The sequence below is a fragment of the Bufo bufo genome, chromosome 1 (genome assembly GCF_905171765.1).
Source record: "Bufo bufo chromosome 1, aBufBuf1.1, whole genome shotgun sequence".
Lineage (NCBI taxonomy): Eukaryota > Metazoa > Chordata > Amphibia > Anura > Bufonidae > Bufo > Bufo bufo.
In genome coordinates, this window is record NC_053389.1 from 508,885,694 (window position 1) to 508,902,407 (window position 16,714).

Genomic DNA, 16,714 nt, shown 5'->3' on the forward strand with positions numbered 1-16,714 from the left:
AATTAAATAATGGAATCATCAATGCTGAAAAGTAAAAGCAGTTTTTCAGTTCAGTTGACACTACTCTCAGAGGAGCTCAAAATCAGAAAACTGTTTGGTATTACTTGGATTACAAGAAAGTTTAGACTGCCATATTCTTATACATAATCATAGTCATGGGTGCACATCCATAAGGAAAACATAATAAATAAAAAAATAATAATAATTGCACACACATATAAGCAGTAAAGCTGAGAAATGGGGATCATTCTAAATTCAAGTAGTACTATACCTACTATTGGAATCAATGGAAGCTCTTAGCGCACATTTTGATCAAACTTGTGTCGGGCCCATCCACCACGCGTCAAGATGGCTTCCGCGGACGGGTCCCTATCACTAATATACCACCTCTCTTGGACTTATCCAAGTCCACATTATCAGGGCAGTGAAGGAACCAGCTTCATTTGTACTTTGCTCAGAAGCTCCAGGCAGATGGGCGTGTGCTCAGTCTAAAAGAGGCACCACCCTCAGATAAATATTAAAAGAAAGTTTAGACTGGCATATTCTTATACATAATCATAGTCATGGGTGCACATCCATAAGGCAAACATAATAAATAAATAAATTCTACTTGCAGAGACCTGTGTAACCAAACTCTGCAGCGTTGTTGCAAGTTTTCAGGTGTTAGAAATCATGTATGTTGTACTATTTTCTATATGTATTAGTAGACACGTCTTAATCACTGAATTCAGGTGCTTCATTCAGTCTTACTGACACAGGTGTATAAAATAAGATGTCTCTAGTCTTGATCGAGCACCAAAGTGCTCGATTGCTCGAGTAGAACACTTTGGGATACTCGGGTGCTCTACCGAGTACCAAAGCACAATGGAAGTCAATGGGGGAACCCGAGCATTAAACCAGGCACCCCCTGCTCTGAAGAGGGGAGGGTGTCTGGTACACATGAAAAGTAAGGGAAACAAAAAGGAAAAGAAGAGCCCAGCCACAACAAGGGCGACAGTCACCTAGATAAAATAATGTGGGAATGAAATAAGGTGAAAGAGAGAGTAAAATCCCGAAGGATATTTATTCAAGGTTTTCATGATATAGAATAATCGGTATATATAAGGATCTGTATATTAAAATTGGTGTGTAAAAGCAATCAGTGCATAACAGCATATTAAAATCATAAGTAAAAGTAGGTATACGTATGAGTGACTCACTTCACTGGGGAGATAGTCTATGGGATAAGCTAAAGACACCCATAAGCTAAACTCCCACGCCAGGATCGCTTGTAGAATCACAGGAAGAACCGCAGTCCGATCCTTATATATACCGATTCTTTTATATAATAAAAACCTTGGATAAATAGCCTTCGGGATTTTACTCTCTCTTTCGCCTTATTTTATTCCCACATTATTTCATCTAGGTGACTGGCGCCCTTGTTGTGGCTGGGCTCTTCTTTTCCTTTTTCTTTCCCTTACTTATTGCTATATGCAGCAGCTTCTGCTGCATATTCAGCCACCTCCGGCAGCCTCTCACCATCTGCCTAAACACTAGTAGTTCCTATTTTCTTTGACCGGTAGTTATTTTAAGACCTCTTTTGGATCCTACATAAGGGGAGTCTGCGACTAACACTCTTTTTAGGGGGGGTTTCCCCTCCTCTCTCTCCTTTCACATGAATAGGTCAGAAATTGATGGAAACACCAGTGAAATGGTTCGGGAACAGCATGGGGAGGATGTCTGGATGCATCTTGGACTCCCAGGTCGCTGCTGGGAATGATGTTGTCTGAGTAGTACGCCACTTTTACAGACTGACAATAATACGCACAAAACCGAAGATAAAATCAATTTTTGAGGAAAAATTGTTAGGAAACATTCTTTCCTGTATATTTACTTGTATATGAAGTGCAAGTGCTGCTAAAAATTACAAGGAAGAGGCACTCCGATACAACCTGTATATCACATAAAGGAGGGCCTCATTCACACTGTGGTACCATTGTTCAGGTAGTGGGACTCCTACACTCATAAAGCCTATGCACTAAGTGAAAGGGCTGCCAAAAATTACAAGGAACCGGCACTCTAATACACCCTTTATTACACATAAAGGAGGGCATCATACACACCCTTAAAAAATTATGATTGATGGCCTGCTGGTGACCCTCAAAAACATTAGGAGCAAGGGCCTGCTGGTGACCCTTTAAAACATTAGGGGTGATGGTCTGCTGCTGAGCTGACCATCTAAAATATTGGGGGTGAAAGTCTGCTGCTGAGCTGAACATCTACAAAATATGGGGTGAGGGTCTGCTGCTGATCTGACCATCTAAAACATTAGGGGTGAGGGTCTGCTGCTGATCTGACCATCTAAAAAATTAGGGGTGAGGGTCTACTGATCTTGCTGTCACCGCCAGTTCTGTGAGAAGGTCTGGCAGACGTCCTTCTCTACCTCTTGCATGATGTTCTTTGTTTTGGTTTCACTTTGTCATCTCCTTTTTTTCTCCCAGGTGTCACCTATTTAGACTAATCGTCTCCCTTTATATTCCCTCCCATACTGCCTCACTTTGCGGTTTATACTACTTCCTGGATGAAGTGTTCACTGCTGGAGGCTGCTGCTGCTGTTTACTCAGATAAGTCTTTTCATATATTGTGTTTCCTTGCTGGCTTGATTCTAGGTGACCCTGACTCCGTCCATATTAAGTGCAGGGAGCCGGTGGTCGTGTCCCCTCACTACCCTTTTTTGTGGTGGAAGGGGTGCATGGGAATAATTCAATGCACCATAAAAGCCACATTTAAAGTGCCTTTATGTTCAGCCGCTTTTCTCTGGTGGAGTAGAGAAGTCAGGGGCAATCTGCTTATCGGTTATTATGTCCCCAGCAGCACTAAATACCTGCTCTGACAAAATGCTGGCGGCAGGGCAGGCCAGCACCTCCAAGGCATAGAGCACCAGTTCTTGCCATGTGTCCAGCTTGGATACCCAATAGTTGTAAGGCACAGGGGGATCATTGAGGACGCAGACACGGTCTGCTACGTACTCCTTCACCATCTTCCAAAATGTTTCCCTCCTTGTGACAGTAGGCCGCGCATCAGGGCGAGGGTACTTGCGGGGTGTCATGAAACTGTCCTAGGCCTTGGAGAGTGTTGCCCTGCCTCTGTTGGAACTGCTGTGTGTTCCCCTCATCTCCCCTCGGTTGCCCAAGGAACTACGTACTCTGCCGCCAGCATTGTCAGCTGGAAATTTTTGGAGCAAGTTTTCCACAAGGACCTTCTGGTATTGCACAATTTTGCTAGTCCTCTCTACCACAGGAATGAGAGATGATAAGTTCTCTTTGTAGCGGTGTTGGCCAAAATGCGTACAACACGAGGGTCACGCGAAAGGCAGCATAACATAAAGTCAGCCATGTGTGCCAGAGTCCCAAAAGACAAGATTTCGCTGTCCTCATCAGGAGGATGACTCTCAATCTCCTCATCCTCTTCCTCCGCTTCTGCCTATCCACTCTGAACCAATGGAATAAACCTGCTATGGGTACTACCCTTTGAAGCGGAGGCAACTGTCTCCTGCTCATTAGTGATGAGCGGCAGGGGTCATATTCGAATTCGCGACATTTTGCGAATATTTTGTAGAATATTCGTCGAATATTCGCAAATTCGAAAATTCACGATTTTTTTTTTTACTCGAAAATTCGGAAAGGTAATGATTGTGTAATATGCGAATTTTCGGAATTCGAATTCTCGGATTCGAATTTTTTATTGAGAATTTTTCAACTTACAACTATTAGACAAAGAAGATTATAGCACTATATTAGCTAAATTGCCCTATCTTCGATTTTTTTCGAATATTCTCTATATTGCTATAACTTAGTTTTTTCGAATATTCGTAATATTCTAAAACAAGAATATATAGCAATATAGCGAATATTAAAAAAAAACTAATATAGAGCAAAATTCGCAAACATTACTACTCCTCAAGTCAAGTATATTGCAGCCTTCTAATTGGCCCACAAGCTAGAAGCAGTGTACTGATAAAAAAAAATAAAAAAAATCGAAAAAAAAAGATAAAAAATCGAAAAATAAATTTGAATATTCTAAATTACGAATATATATAACTATATTCGAAATATTCGCTAATTTTCAAAGTACCTATATTCGCGATAAAAATTCGAAATTCGAATATTCGTGATCAACACTACTGCTCATCCTCATCCAATTTGCACTGAGAAGATGAAATTATCTATGGCTAGATAATTGTCTTCCCCCATTTCCACCTCTTCCACATGCAAAGTGTCCGCCTTCATTGTGAGCAGCGAGTGTTTCAGTAGACACAGAAGTAGGATAGTTACGCTCACCATCTGTGTTGATTCCTCAAAGTTGCGTAAAACCTCACAGAGGTCAGACATACATGCCCCCTCCTCGCTTGTGAAGAGCGGCAGCTGACTGGAAAGGCGAAGACCTTGTTGCAGCTGGTATTCTATTACTGCCCTCTGCTGCTCACAAAGCCTAGCCAACATGTGGAACGTGGAGTTCCAGCGCGTGCTCACATCGCACAACAGTCGGGGAGCTGGCAATTGCAAGCGCTGCTGCAGTGCTGCCAGACCGGCGGCAGCTGTAGATGACTTTCGGAAATGGACACACACGTGGCGCACCTTCACCAGTAGCTCAGGCAAATTGGGGTAGGTTTTGAGAAACCGCTGAACCACTAAGTTTAACACGTGGGCTAGGCATGGTATGTGTGTGAGCTTGCCGAGCTCCAAAGCCGCCACCAAGGCCATTATCAGACACAACCATGCCTGATTGTAGGTTGAGTGGCGTGAGCCACAGCTCAGTCTGGTCCCTTATACCCTGCCACAGCTCTGCGGCAGTGTGCTGTTTGTCACCTAAGCAAAAAGGTTTCAGCATGGCCTGTTGCCGCTTCCCCACTGCAGTTCTACACTGCTTCCAGATACTGACTGATGGCTGACTGGGGCTGCAAGATGACAATTCAGAGGTGGAAGTGGAGGAGGAGGGGGAGAAGGGTGGCTGCAGCCACTAATGTAGGTGGTGGCGGAAATCCTGATGGAAGTAGGGCCCGCAAACCTTGGCGTCGGGAGCACCTGTGCCATCCTGGGGTACGACTCGCTCCCGGCCTCCACAGCGTTCACCCAGTGTGCCGTGAGGGAAATGTAGCATCCCTGGCCACAAGCACAATATCTGGGTTAGTCAGGGCACGGGTAATGTTACGGGACACATGCTGGTGTAAGGCGGGGATGGCGCACAGGGCAAAATAGTTGCAGCTGGGGAATGAGTAACAAGGGACGGCCGCCACCATCAGGCTGCGGAAATCCTCAGTGTCTACAACCCTAAATGGCAACATTTCCAGGGCCAGCAATTTGGAAAGGTGCGCATTTTGTGCTATGGCCTGTGGGTGGGTGGCTGGGTATTTGCGCTTTCGTTCAAAGGCCTGGGGTATGGACATCTGTATGCTGCGCTGGGACACAGAAGTGGATGTGCTAGCTGATGGTGCTTGCGAAAGTCCAGGTGCAGGTCTGGAGGCATCCGGACCTGCGTCTTGGACAGGGGATTGGCCAGCACGTAACACAGGGAAAGAGGACAAAGTGGTGTGACCCGCAAACACTGATTGTGGACCCAGGCATTCGGCCCACCCATTAGGGTGCTTTGGTGCCATGTGGCGGATCATGCTGGTGGTGGTGAGGTTGCTAATGTTCATGCCCCTGCTCATTTTGGTACGACACATGTTGCAAATGACAATTCTTTTATGGTCTGCACTTTCATCAAAAAAGCACCAGATAACGGACACCTACCCCTTGGCAAGGGAAATTTCTGCAAGGGGGTGCTCCGGGGCACAGTTGCGGGCATGTTTGGTTCTGGCTTTTGCCACCCCACTGCCTCTTCCAGCCTGTTGCGGTGCTGCAGATCCCTCCACCTCTGCACTGCTGTCCTCGCTTGGCTTGCCAACTTCCCAGGTTGGGTCAGTGATTTCATCATCCACCACCTCCTCTTCCACTTCCTCACTCTGGTCATCTTCCTGACTTGTTGACCTAACAACAACCTCACTTATTGACAACTGTGTCTCATCCTCATCATAAACCTCTTGAGACACTAGCTGCGGTTGACTTATTGGCAACTGTGTCTCATCATCGACCTCGTGAAACACTAATTGTTGTTCCCCACCACCATCTTCTTCTGACTGTGGATGCTCAAGAGTTTGGGAATCAGGGCACAAGATCTCCTCATGTCCCTCTTTAAGCGGGCTTGGCGGGATGGCCCAAATTAAGGAATGGTGATGAAAGAGCTCGTCGGAAAATCCGAGTGAGGGATCACTTGTTTGCAAAGACTCTTCATGGTGGGACGAAGGAGGATCAGGGCGAGGATTCTGTTGACCAGACTCTTGGCTACTGAGACTGGACTTTGTGGAAGACAGGGTGGTTCTTAACCGACTGGAAGCATTATCTGCTGCAATCCAACCGACCACCTGGTTGCACCGGTGTGACGTTGTGGTGTCCTGCGCTGCCCTGCAAACTGGGACATGAAGCTAGGTATCGTGGATGAGTGTGTTTCTTGTGCTCTGGCAGCATAGCACAGTTTCACCGCACAGGGCCACGGCCTGTGCGTGCACCATCAGCAGCACGGCCACTTCCCCATCCCTTACTGCTCGCCTTCCGCATATTAAATGGTATATATGCTTGCAAGTATGTCCCACGTACAGTAGCGCAGATTTTGTTAGTGTATGCGCAAATAAATTAGACTGAATGTCACTGATATTTCGGATGGGCAAACGTTATACTGGAGATGTAGCACAAGTAATGTCACTGACACCAGCAGCGAAAAAATTTGACTGAATATCACTGATATTTCAGATGTGCTAACGTTATACTGGAGATGTAGCGCAGGTAATGTCGCTGCCACCAGCGGCGAAAAAATGACACTGAATGTTACTGATATTTCGGATGCACTAACGTTATATAGGAAATGTAGCACAGGTAATGTCGCTGCAACCAGCAACGAAAAAATTTGACTGAATGTCATTGATATTTAGGATAGGCAAACGTTATACAGGAGATGTAGCACAGGTAATGTCGCTGCCACCAGCAGCTAAAAATTTACACTGAATGTCACTGATATTTCGGATGCGCTAACGTTATATAGGAGATGTAGCGCAGGTAATGTCGCTGTCACCAGCAGCGAAAAAATGACACTGAATGTCACTGATATTTCGGATGTGCTAACGTTATACGTGAGATGTAGCGCAGGCCATGTCGCTGCCACCAGCGGTGAAAAATTTACACTGAATGTCACTGATATTTCGGATGCGCTAACGTTATATAGGAGATGTAGCGCAGGTAATGTTGCTGTCACCAGCGGTGAAAAAATTACACTGAATGTCACTGATATTTCAGATGCGCGAACGTTATACGTGAGATGTAGCACAGGTAATGTCGCTGCGGTAATGCAGCGGCCAAACAATTGCACGCAATTTAGTGCAGGTTGCGTTAAAAATATATATTGCTGCCAGACACAACAATAGTCCTTAAAAGGACTTTTGGGTCTCTAACACCAACCCTGCCTATCAAAAAAAATTACATTCAATTGAATCAATTCCCTACACTATCTGTCCCTTCTACAGCACAGCTCTCCCTGACTAACATTGAGCCAAACCACGTGTCATCGGGTGCTTGGCCGAGCATGCTCGATCAACACTAGATGTCACCTTTGTAACAAGCCAGTTTATGAAATTTCTTCCCTCTTAGATATCACACTATCTACTATAAGTGGTATTATTGTAAAGTGGAAGCATTTAGGAAGCACAGTATCTCGGCCATGAAGTGCCAGACCCCACAGTGTTACAGAGCGGGGGTCGCTGAGTACTGAGGTGCAGAGTCAACGCCAACGTTCTTCTGACTCCATAACTGCAGAGCTCCAAACCTCCTCTGGCATCAGCACAACAATTGTGCTCCGAGAGCGTCATGGCATGGGTTTCCATGGATGAGCAGCTGCAGGCAAGCCTTAAATCACCAAGCACCATGTCAAGCGTTGGTTGGGGTGAAAGCACACCATCACTCTATGGAAACATCTTCTGTGGAGTGATGAATCACACTTCTATATCTGGCAGTGTGATGGAAAAGCACCATTTATAGATTGCATCATCAGGCCTGCATGCCTACTAGTGATAAGCGGCAGGGGCAATATTCGAATTTGCGATATTTCGCGAATATTTGGGCGAATAGTCATCATATATTCGCAAATTCTAGAATTTGCAATTATTTTCTTGAGTGTGAAAATCGGCAATGTAATATGCGTGTATTGAGCGCACAATACAGGTGTGGGTCACTGTTGCTACATTTTCCAAGCTGCTAGAAGTTTCCTGAGACTGGAGAAAATGGTTGGCTTGGCAGAACATTAAAAATGGCTTTATATGCAGATAGAGTGATCCAATATATTTGCGACTGCGCAAATCGGCAGTTATTGATGTGCATATTTTTGCGCAATACATGCAACTTCACATTTTAACTGGTCTGACTACATATTACTGATTGGTGCACTAAATATTGTCATGAACTTGTGACATCACAGCACTATGTCTGTAGCATGTATGTATGGACAGCAGAACCTATCAGCTACACTATATCACGATATAACCTACACTGACTATCACCCACTAACTATCTGTATTATATATATAAGCTATCTAACTATCTATCTAATGTAATTAAACAGTAAATGATACTGCATAAAACTACAGAAAATGGCTGCTGGGGAGGTTCTTATATAGTAAGGGGTAGGCAACTTTCCTATTGGTTGCTAGGGATGTTGCTAAGCTCAGACAAAGACATTGCAGCCTTCTCATTGGCCCACAAGCAAGAAGGGAGGTTACTGATGAAAAACAAATCTAGAATATTCGTGAATACGAAGCTATAGCACTATATTCTAAATCTTCGCAAATTATCGAAGTGCCGATATTCGCGATTAAAATTCGTGATTCGAATATTCACGCCCAACACTAATGCCTACTAGAAAGTGGTTTTATGATGCTTCCTCTGAAAAACATCCATCTGATTGACGCAGGTCAGGCTATCCCCCAATGATCAGTTGTCATTGCCGACAGAGGCATGTTTGTTGAGTTTTGTCCCATACTTACTGTTAATAAATACTGGTAAATTAATTGGCTTCCTATGACATAAGCCTAGTACTGTAAGTCTGTAGGAGAAAAATAATGGTAGATTGTGGCAAGAAGAAATTAGTGATCACAGTCTATGTACAGAGCTGCAGAATGTTAGTCTAATAATATAGTATATAAGCAAAGGGAAATAAATGGAATTCAAACAATATAGAGGTAGCAATAGCATGCACATCTATTCTCAAACATCAATCTGATGAACCTGCCAAACCGCCAGTGACTCTATTGTGACCCTTTAAGACTGTCATTGTCTCAAGTGGGAACATTTTCTTTTCTCAACACAATCAAACAATGAATGATATAAATAATACATAGCCAGTTCTATTTTAAGCAGACAGTATAAAATGTGCAACTGTGCCATAGTGACTGTGTAATATGCTCCAAGTTTACCTCTATATACAAGGTTACTTTTATAAACAGAATAATATGTTGGGATTAGAACACATTTCCTACCTTTCTGGTGTAAAATTTACTAACCATATTCTTTACTTTTGTCACAGAAATTCCGTTGTGTTCTAGACTATGGAGCTTTAGTAGGCTATCTCTTAAATGCCAAAACTAACTAAAATGTCACATCTGCTACTTGTCCATGGTTGATCTGACCTGGTTTAGGCCGTTTGACATTTTTTTTAAAGCTTTTTTAAAATGCCACATCTGAAGTAAGTAATAGGAAAGGAGAAGTGCACATAGAGAGAATCATCTTGACTGACAAACCTTTTTACGCTATACTCGTACTTGTATATAGGGTTTACTTGACAATGGGGCTAGTCCAGACCCAAAATGCATGATGTTGCCAATAATGAAGTGATTTGAATCTAACAACCTGTCTCATAATATTTCCTTGATACGAGCAGCACCACTAGAGGTGAGCGAATTGAAGCTGACAAAGTGGAATTTGATCCAAATTTCAGGAATTATTCGATTCGCACCGAATCCGAATTTCCTCACGCTTTGTGGTAACAAATTGCATTTTTTCCTAAAGTGGCTGCTGCACATGTTAGGAGATGGAGCAAGGATCTCTGGAAAGGCGGGATCACCCACAATGCCATGCATGCAGCCAATCAGCAGCCAGACAGCCCTGTGATGTCACAGCCCTATAAATAGCCTCAGCCATCTTGGATTCAGCCATTTTTCAGTGTACTTAGTGCAGGGAGATAGACGTTAGCAGGCCCTCGGGACAGAGCTAGGAAAGACTTGAAAACTTATATTTTGCTCAATAGAAGTTCAGGGAAAGAGCATTAGAAGTGTACGGAAAGGATAAGGAGGAATTATTCCACAGTATTGAAGCAGAACTGGGTTCAGTTGGGGAGGTTACAACCTGGGTAATAGGAACAATCCTATTACACCTTGCTGCACTGACTGGGGATCCAAATTGCCATTATACTGCTGCTCATTTCAGGTTTGCAATACCCCTGTAATTCCAGCAAACCGTTCTTGTTATTGGGGTCTTATTAGTCCTTGTGCGGTGCAGTTATACAAACGGGATTCCAAAAAAGTTGGGACACTAAACAAATTGTGAATAAAAACTGAATGCAATGATGTGGAGATGGCAAATGTCACTATTTTATTTGTAATAGAACGTAGATGACAGATCAAACGTTTAATCCGAGTAAATGTATCATTTTAAAGGAAAAATACGTTGATTCCAATTTTCACGGTGTCAACAAATCCCAAAAAGTTGGGACAAGTAGCAATAAGAGGCTGGAAAAAGTAAATTTGAGCATAACAAAGAGCTGGAAGACCAATTAACACTAATTAGGTCAATTGGCAACATGATTGGGTATAAAAAGAGCTTCTCAGAGTGGCAGTGTCTCTCAGAAGCCAAGATGGGTAGAGGATCACCAATTCCCACAATGTTGCGCAGAAAGATAGTGGAGCAATATCAGAAAGGTGTTACCCAGCGAAAAATTGCAAAGACTTTGCATCTATCATCATCAACTGTGCATAACATCATCCGAAGATTCAGAGAATCTGGAACAATCTCTGTGCGTAAGGGTCAAGGCCGTAAAACCATACTGGATGCCCGTGATCTCCGGGCCCTTAAACGACACTGCACCACAAACAGGAATGCTACTGTAAAGGAAATCACAGAATGGGCTCAGGAATACTTCCAGAAACCATTGTCAGTGAACACAATCCACCGTGCCATCCGCCGTTGCCAGCTGAAACTCTACAGTGCAAAGAAGAAGCCATTTCTAAGCAAGATCCACCAGCTCAGGCGTTTTAACTGGGCCAGGGATCATTTAAAATAGAGTGTGGCAAAATGGAAGACTGTTCTGTGGTCAGACGAGTCACGATTCGAAGTTCTTTTTGGAAATCTGGGACGCCATGTCATCCGGACCAAAGAGGACAAGGACAGCCCAAGTTGTTATCAATGCTCAGTTCAGAAGCCTGCATCTCTGATGGTATGGGGTTGCATGAGTGCGTGTGGCATGGGCAGCTTGCATGTCTGGAAAGGCACCATCAATGCAGAAAAATATATTCAGGTTCTAGAACAACATATGCTCCCATCCAGACGTCATCTCTTTCAGGGAAGACCCTGCATTTTTCAACAAGATAATGCCAGACCACATTCTGCATCAATCACAACATCATGGCTGCGTAGGAGAAGGATCCGGGTACTGAAATGGCCAGTCTGCAGTCCAGATCTTTCACCTATAGAGAACATTTGGCGCATCATAAAGAGGAAGGTGCAACAAAGAAGGCCCAAGACGATTGAACAGTTAGAGGCCTGTATTAGACAAGAATGGGAGAGCATTCCTATTTCTAAACTTGAGAAACTGGTCTCCTCGGTCCCCAGACGTCTGTTGAGTGTTGTAAGAAGAAGGGGAGATGCCACACAGTGGTGAAAATGGCCTTGTCCCAACTTTTTGGGGATTTGTTGACACCATGAAATTCTGATTCAACATATTTTTCCCTTAAAATGGTACATTTTCTCAGTTTAAACTTTTGTTCCATGATTTATGTTCTATTCTGAATAAAATATTAGAAGTTGGCACCTCCACATCATTGCATTCAGTTTTTATTCACGATTTGTATAGTGTCCCAACTTTTTTGGAATCCGGTTTGTATATATATATATGTTCTAAAGCCTTTTTTTGTTGTGTATTAGTGGGTTAAAAAAAAGGGCTTATTAGCCATTGTGTGTTGAAGTGAGAAAATTACAGCCCTTTTTGTCGTGTATTATTGGCAAAAATAAAGTATTATTTGCCGTTCACGGCTGCACTTATATGTTCTAAAGCATTTTTTTGGCATGTATTAGTGGGGAAGAAGAAAAAGGGCTTATTAGCCGTTGTGTGGTGAAGTGACAAAATTAAAGCCCTTTTGGCATGTAATAGTTGCAAAAAAAAACATTATTTGCCGTTCACGACCGCAGTTATATGTTCTAAAGCCTTTTTTTGGCATGTATTAGTAGGGAAGAAGAAAAAGGGCTTATTAGCCATTGTGTCCACCCACCAATGCCTGATGCATGAGACTAGATCATCCATGCTGCCTCACCCAAACCTTGACAAAAGAGACCGGTTTCTTCTGGCTACCTGCCTCAGCTACTATTCTGATGCTGCCACCAGCCTGATGCCACACATCTGATGCCAAGTGCTCCTTCTTAGACCCACCATCGTCAGTGGGTACTGTAAGTGCCACCCACCACCCCACTCTGTCACCGGGTCACTCTGTGATCTCCTGATGTTGCTGCCACCTCCACAGTATGTCACCTTGCCACTCTGTGGTCGCCTGATGCTGCTGACACCTCCACACTATGTCAACTTGCCACTCTGTGGTCTCCTGATGCTGCTGACACCTCCACACTATGTCATTGGGCCACTCTGTGGACTTCTCATGCTGTTCCCACCCTCCCCACTTCATGACTGGGCCACTATTTTGCCTTTTTGGCCTGGTTGACATCATCATTTATTTGACCCTTCTTCTGATCTGTCAGAAGGACGGAAAAATGAGACACACAACGTATCCTGTCTGTGTAGCAGCTGTAAGGCCTGTATGGCCCCATCAGAATTGGCTTATGATTTGGTAGCCAAAAGCAGGAGTGGGTACAAAACACAGAAGACATGTAAATATTCCATTCACGTGTGATCTCTGTTTTGGATCCACTCCTGTTCTTTGGGGGTTATTGTTCAGAGGAAGGGCAAAATAATCAGTGATGTCAACACAAACTTACTGCTGACACCGTCTCCACTCTGTCAGGGGCTCTCTACTTGTATAAGCGTTTAATAGAACAGGTTCTATAGACATCTATGTGGAATCCGCTGACGACAGTCTAAAAGGAGTGTGCTCTTTCATGCTATAGTAGGATATTGGGCCTTCTTTATACCTGATGCTAACATCGAACTGTAAGTTCACACTTGAGTTATTTGGTCAGTTTTGGCCCAGTGACTGCCCAAAGAAGGGAAGTGTGCAGTGATTCTAAGAGTGTCATCTGCATGTCATACTGACTCACAGTATTGTTTCACTACCACAGCAGACCCCCTATGCGTGTTGCTCCAGGGCACAGTGTTCTACACCATTATATAGGCTCTCTGCAGCCAGAAAATAGAAGTTTTATAATGCGATTCGCCACAAATTAATTCAGATTGAATCGTTTTGGAAAATTCGGTGAACCGACCGAATCGAATTTTTGAGAAATTCGCTCATCTCTAAGCACCATCACTTTTCTGCCTTCTGCCCTGGTTAATATAAAGTACACACCATGCTGCAAAACTGAAAACTAGTGAACATAAAAGAAACTGTAACATCTAGCAGCTGAACATTTAAGAAATATGTCACAAGTGTGCACATGATTTCCAGCCTTAAAGGTGTTATGCCATGATTGACGTAAAAAATGAAACTCATATAGGACAGGGATGCTCAACCAGCGGCCCTCTAGTTGTTGCAAAACTACAAATCCCTGCATGCCCTAATAGCTGTAGGCTGTCCAGACATGCAGGGAGTTGTAGTTTTGCAACAGCTGGAGGGCTGCAAGTTGAGCATTCCTGATATAGGACATGACAATACCTTTCTAACAAAGCTAGAACCAGCCCTGTAACTCACATGGATCCAGAGATCTCTCCATTCATTGCTACAATTGTTCTGCTAGATTATCTTTGGCTTGGCAGCTCAGGGATGATGTCCTTTCTGCTGCAGCTGTCTTCCTGTAACTGTCACAGCTTCTAACAGAACATATGGCTGGTGGCAGTAAACGATTTAAACTGAGCACATTTAACCACCTCAGTGAGAAGGACAAAAAATAAGGAAAAGAACAGCAGGCGGCGCTATACAGATCCATTTTATTGAATAGCTCACTGCCTATACTATATTTTTAATTATATGCAATTAAAAAAGTATTCAGATCCAGGTGCTGGCTTGAAAAATGGAGAATATGTTTCATGACACAGCCAATTTAATTTTACAACAAACTGCCTTTGACAGTTTTTATGTACGTGCTCTATGGTTTCTTAGGCTGTTTTAACTGAATGTGCATATTCTTTGTTATAAACTTACCTAGTTATGATGTACAGTTGCAAGAAAAAGTATGTCAACCCTTTGGAATGATATGGATTTCTGCACAAATTGGTCATAAAATGTGATCTGATCTTCATCTAAGTCATAACAATAGACAATCACAGTCTGCTTAAACTAATAACAAACAAAGAATTAAATGTTACCATGTTTTTATTGAACACACCATGTAAACATTCACAGTGCAGGTGGAGAAAGTATGTGAACACTTGGATTTAATAACTGGTTGAACCTCCTTTGGCAGCAATAACTTCAACCAAACGTTTCCTGTAGTTGCAGATCAGACGTGCACAACGGTCAGGAGTAATTCTTGACCATTCCTCTTTACAAAACTGTTTCAGTTTAGCAATATTCTTTGGATGTCTGGTGTGAATCGCTTTCTTGAGGTCATGCCCAAGCATCTCAATCGGGATGAGGTCAGGACTCTGACTGGGCCACTCCAGAAGGCATATTTTCTTCTGTTTAAGCCATTCTGTTGTTGATTTACTTCTTTGCTTTGGGTCGTTGTCCGGTTGCAACACCCATCTTCTGTTGAGCTTCAGCTGATGGCCTTAACCCCTTAAGGACTTAGGGCGTACCGGTACACCCTGTTTCCCGAGTCCTTAAGGACTCAGGGCGTAACGGTACGTCCTAAGTTTAAATCGCGATTGCGGCGCGGCAGGGGTTAACCGCAACAGGATGTCCGCTGAAATCATTCAGCGGGCATCCTGTCACAACGCCGGGGGGGTCCTGTGACCCCCCCGTGTCGGCGGCTTTTACCTTATCTGGCGGTTGCGGGCAGCGGTGCCATCGGGTCCCCATGCGGCTGTAGGGGGGACCCGATGGCATGGAAGGCAGCGCGATGTCTAAGGAAGGCACGCGCTGCCTTCCGGTGACGAGCCTGTGAGATCCAGCCCCCTGGATCTCACAGGCCGGAAGCTGTATGAGTAATACACACAGTATAACTCATACAGCAATCGCGATTGCGGCGCGGCAGGGGTTAACCGCAACAGGATGTCCGCTGAAATCATTCAGCGGGCATCCTGTCACAACGCCGGGGGGGTCCTGTGACCCCCCCGTGTCGGCGGCTTTTACCTTATCTGGCGGTTGCGGGCAGCGATGCCATCGGGTCCCCATGCGGCTGTAGGGGGGACCCGATGACATGGAAGGCAGAGGCAGCGCGATGTCTAAGGAAGGCACGCGCTGCCTTCCGGTGACGAGCCTGTGAGATCCAGCCCCCTGGATCTCACAGGCCGGAAGCTGTATGAGTAATACACACAGTATTACTCATACAGCCAATGCATTCCAATACAGAAGTATTGGAATGCATTGTAAAAGGGATTAGACCCCCAAAAGATGAAATCCCAAAGTGGGACAAAAAAAAAAGTAAAAAAAAAAGTTTAAAAAATAAAGTTTTCCCCCCCAAAAATTAAAAGTTTCAAGTAAAAATAAACAAAAACGTCATTTTCCCCAAATAAAGTTTAAAAAAATAGGGGGAAAAAAAAGTATAAATATTAGGTATCGCCGCATCCATATCGACCGGCTCTATAAACATATCACATATCAACCCTCAGATGAACACCGTAAAAAATAAAAAATAAAACGTGCTAAATAAACAATTTTTTTGTCACCTTACATCACAAAAAGTACAACAGCAAGCGATCAAAAAGGCGTTTGCCCACCAAAATAGTACCAATCTAACCATCACCTCATCCCGCAAAAAATGAGCCCCTACCTGAGACAATCGCCCAAAAAAAAATAAAAAATATGGCTCAGAATATGGAGACACTAAAACATAATTTTTTTTGTTTCAAAAATGATATTATTGTGTAAAACTTACATTAAAAAAAAGTATACATATTAGGTATCGCCGCGTCCGTATCGACCGCCTCTATAAAAATATCACATGACCTAACACCTCAGATGAACACCGTAAAAAATAAAAACTGTGCTAAATAAAACATTTTTTGTCACCTTATATCACAAAAAGTGTAATAGCAAGCGATCAAAAAGTAATATCCACCCCAAAATAGTACCAATAAAACCGTCATCTCATCCCGCAAACAATGAGACCCTACC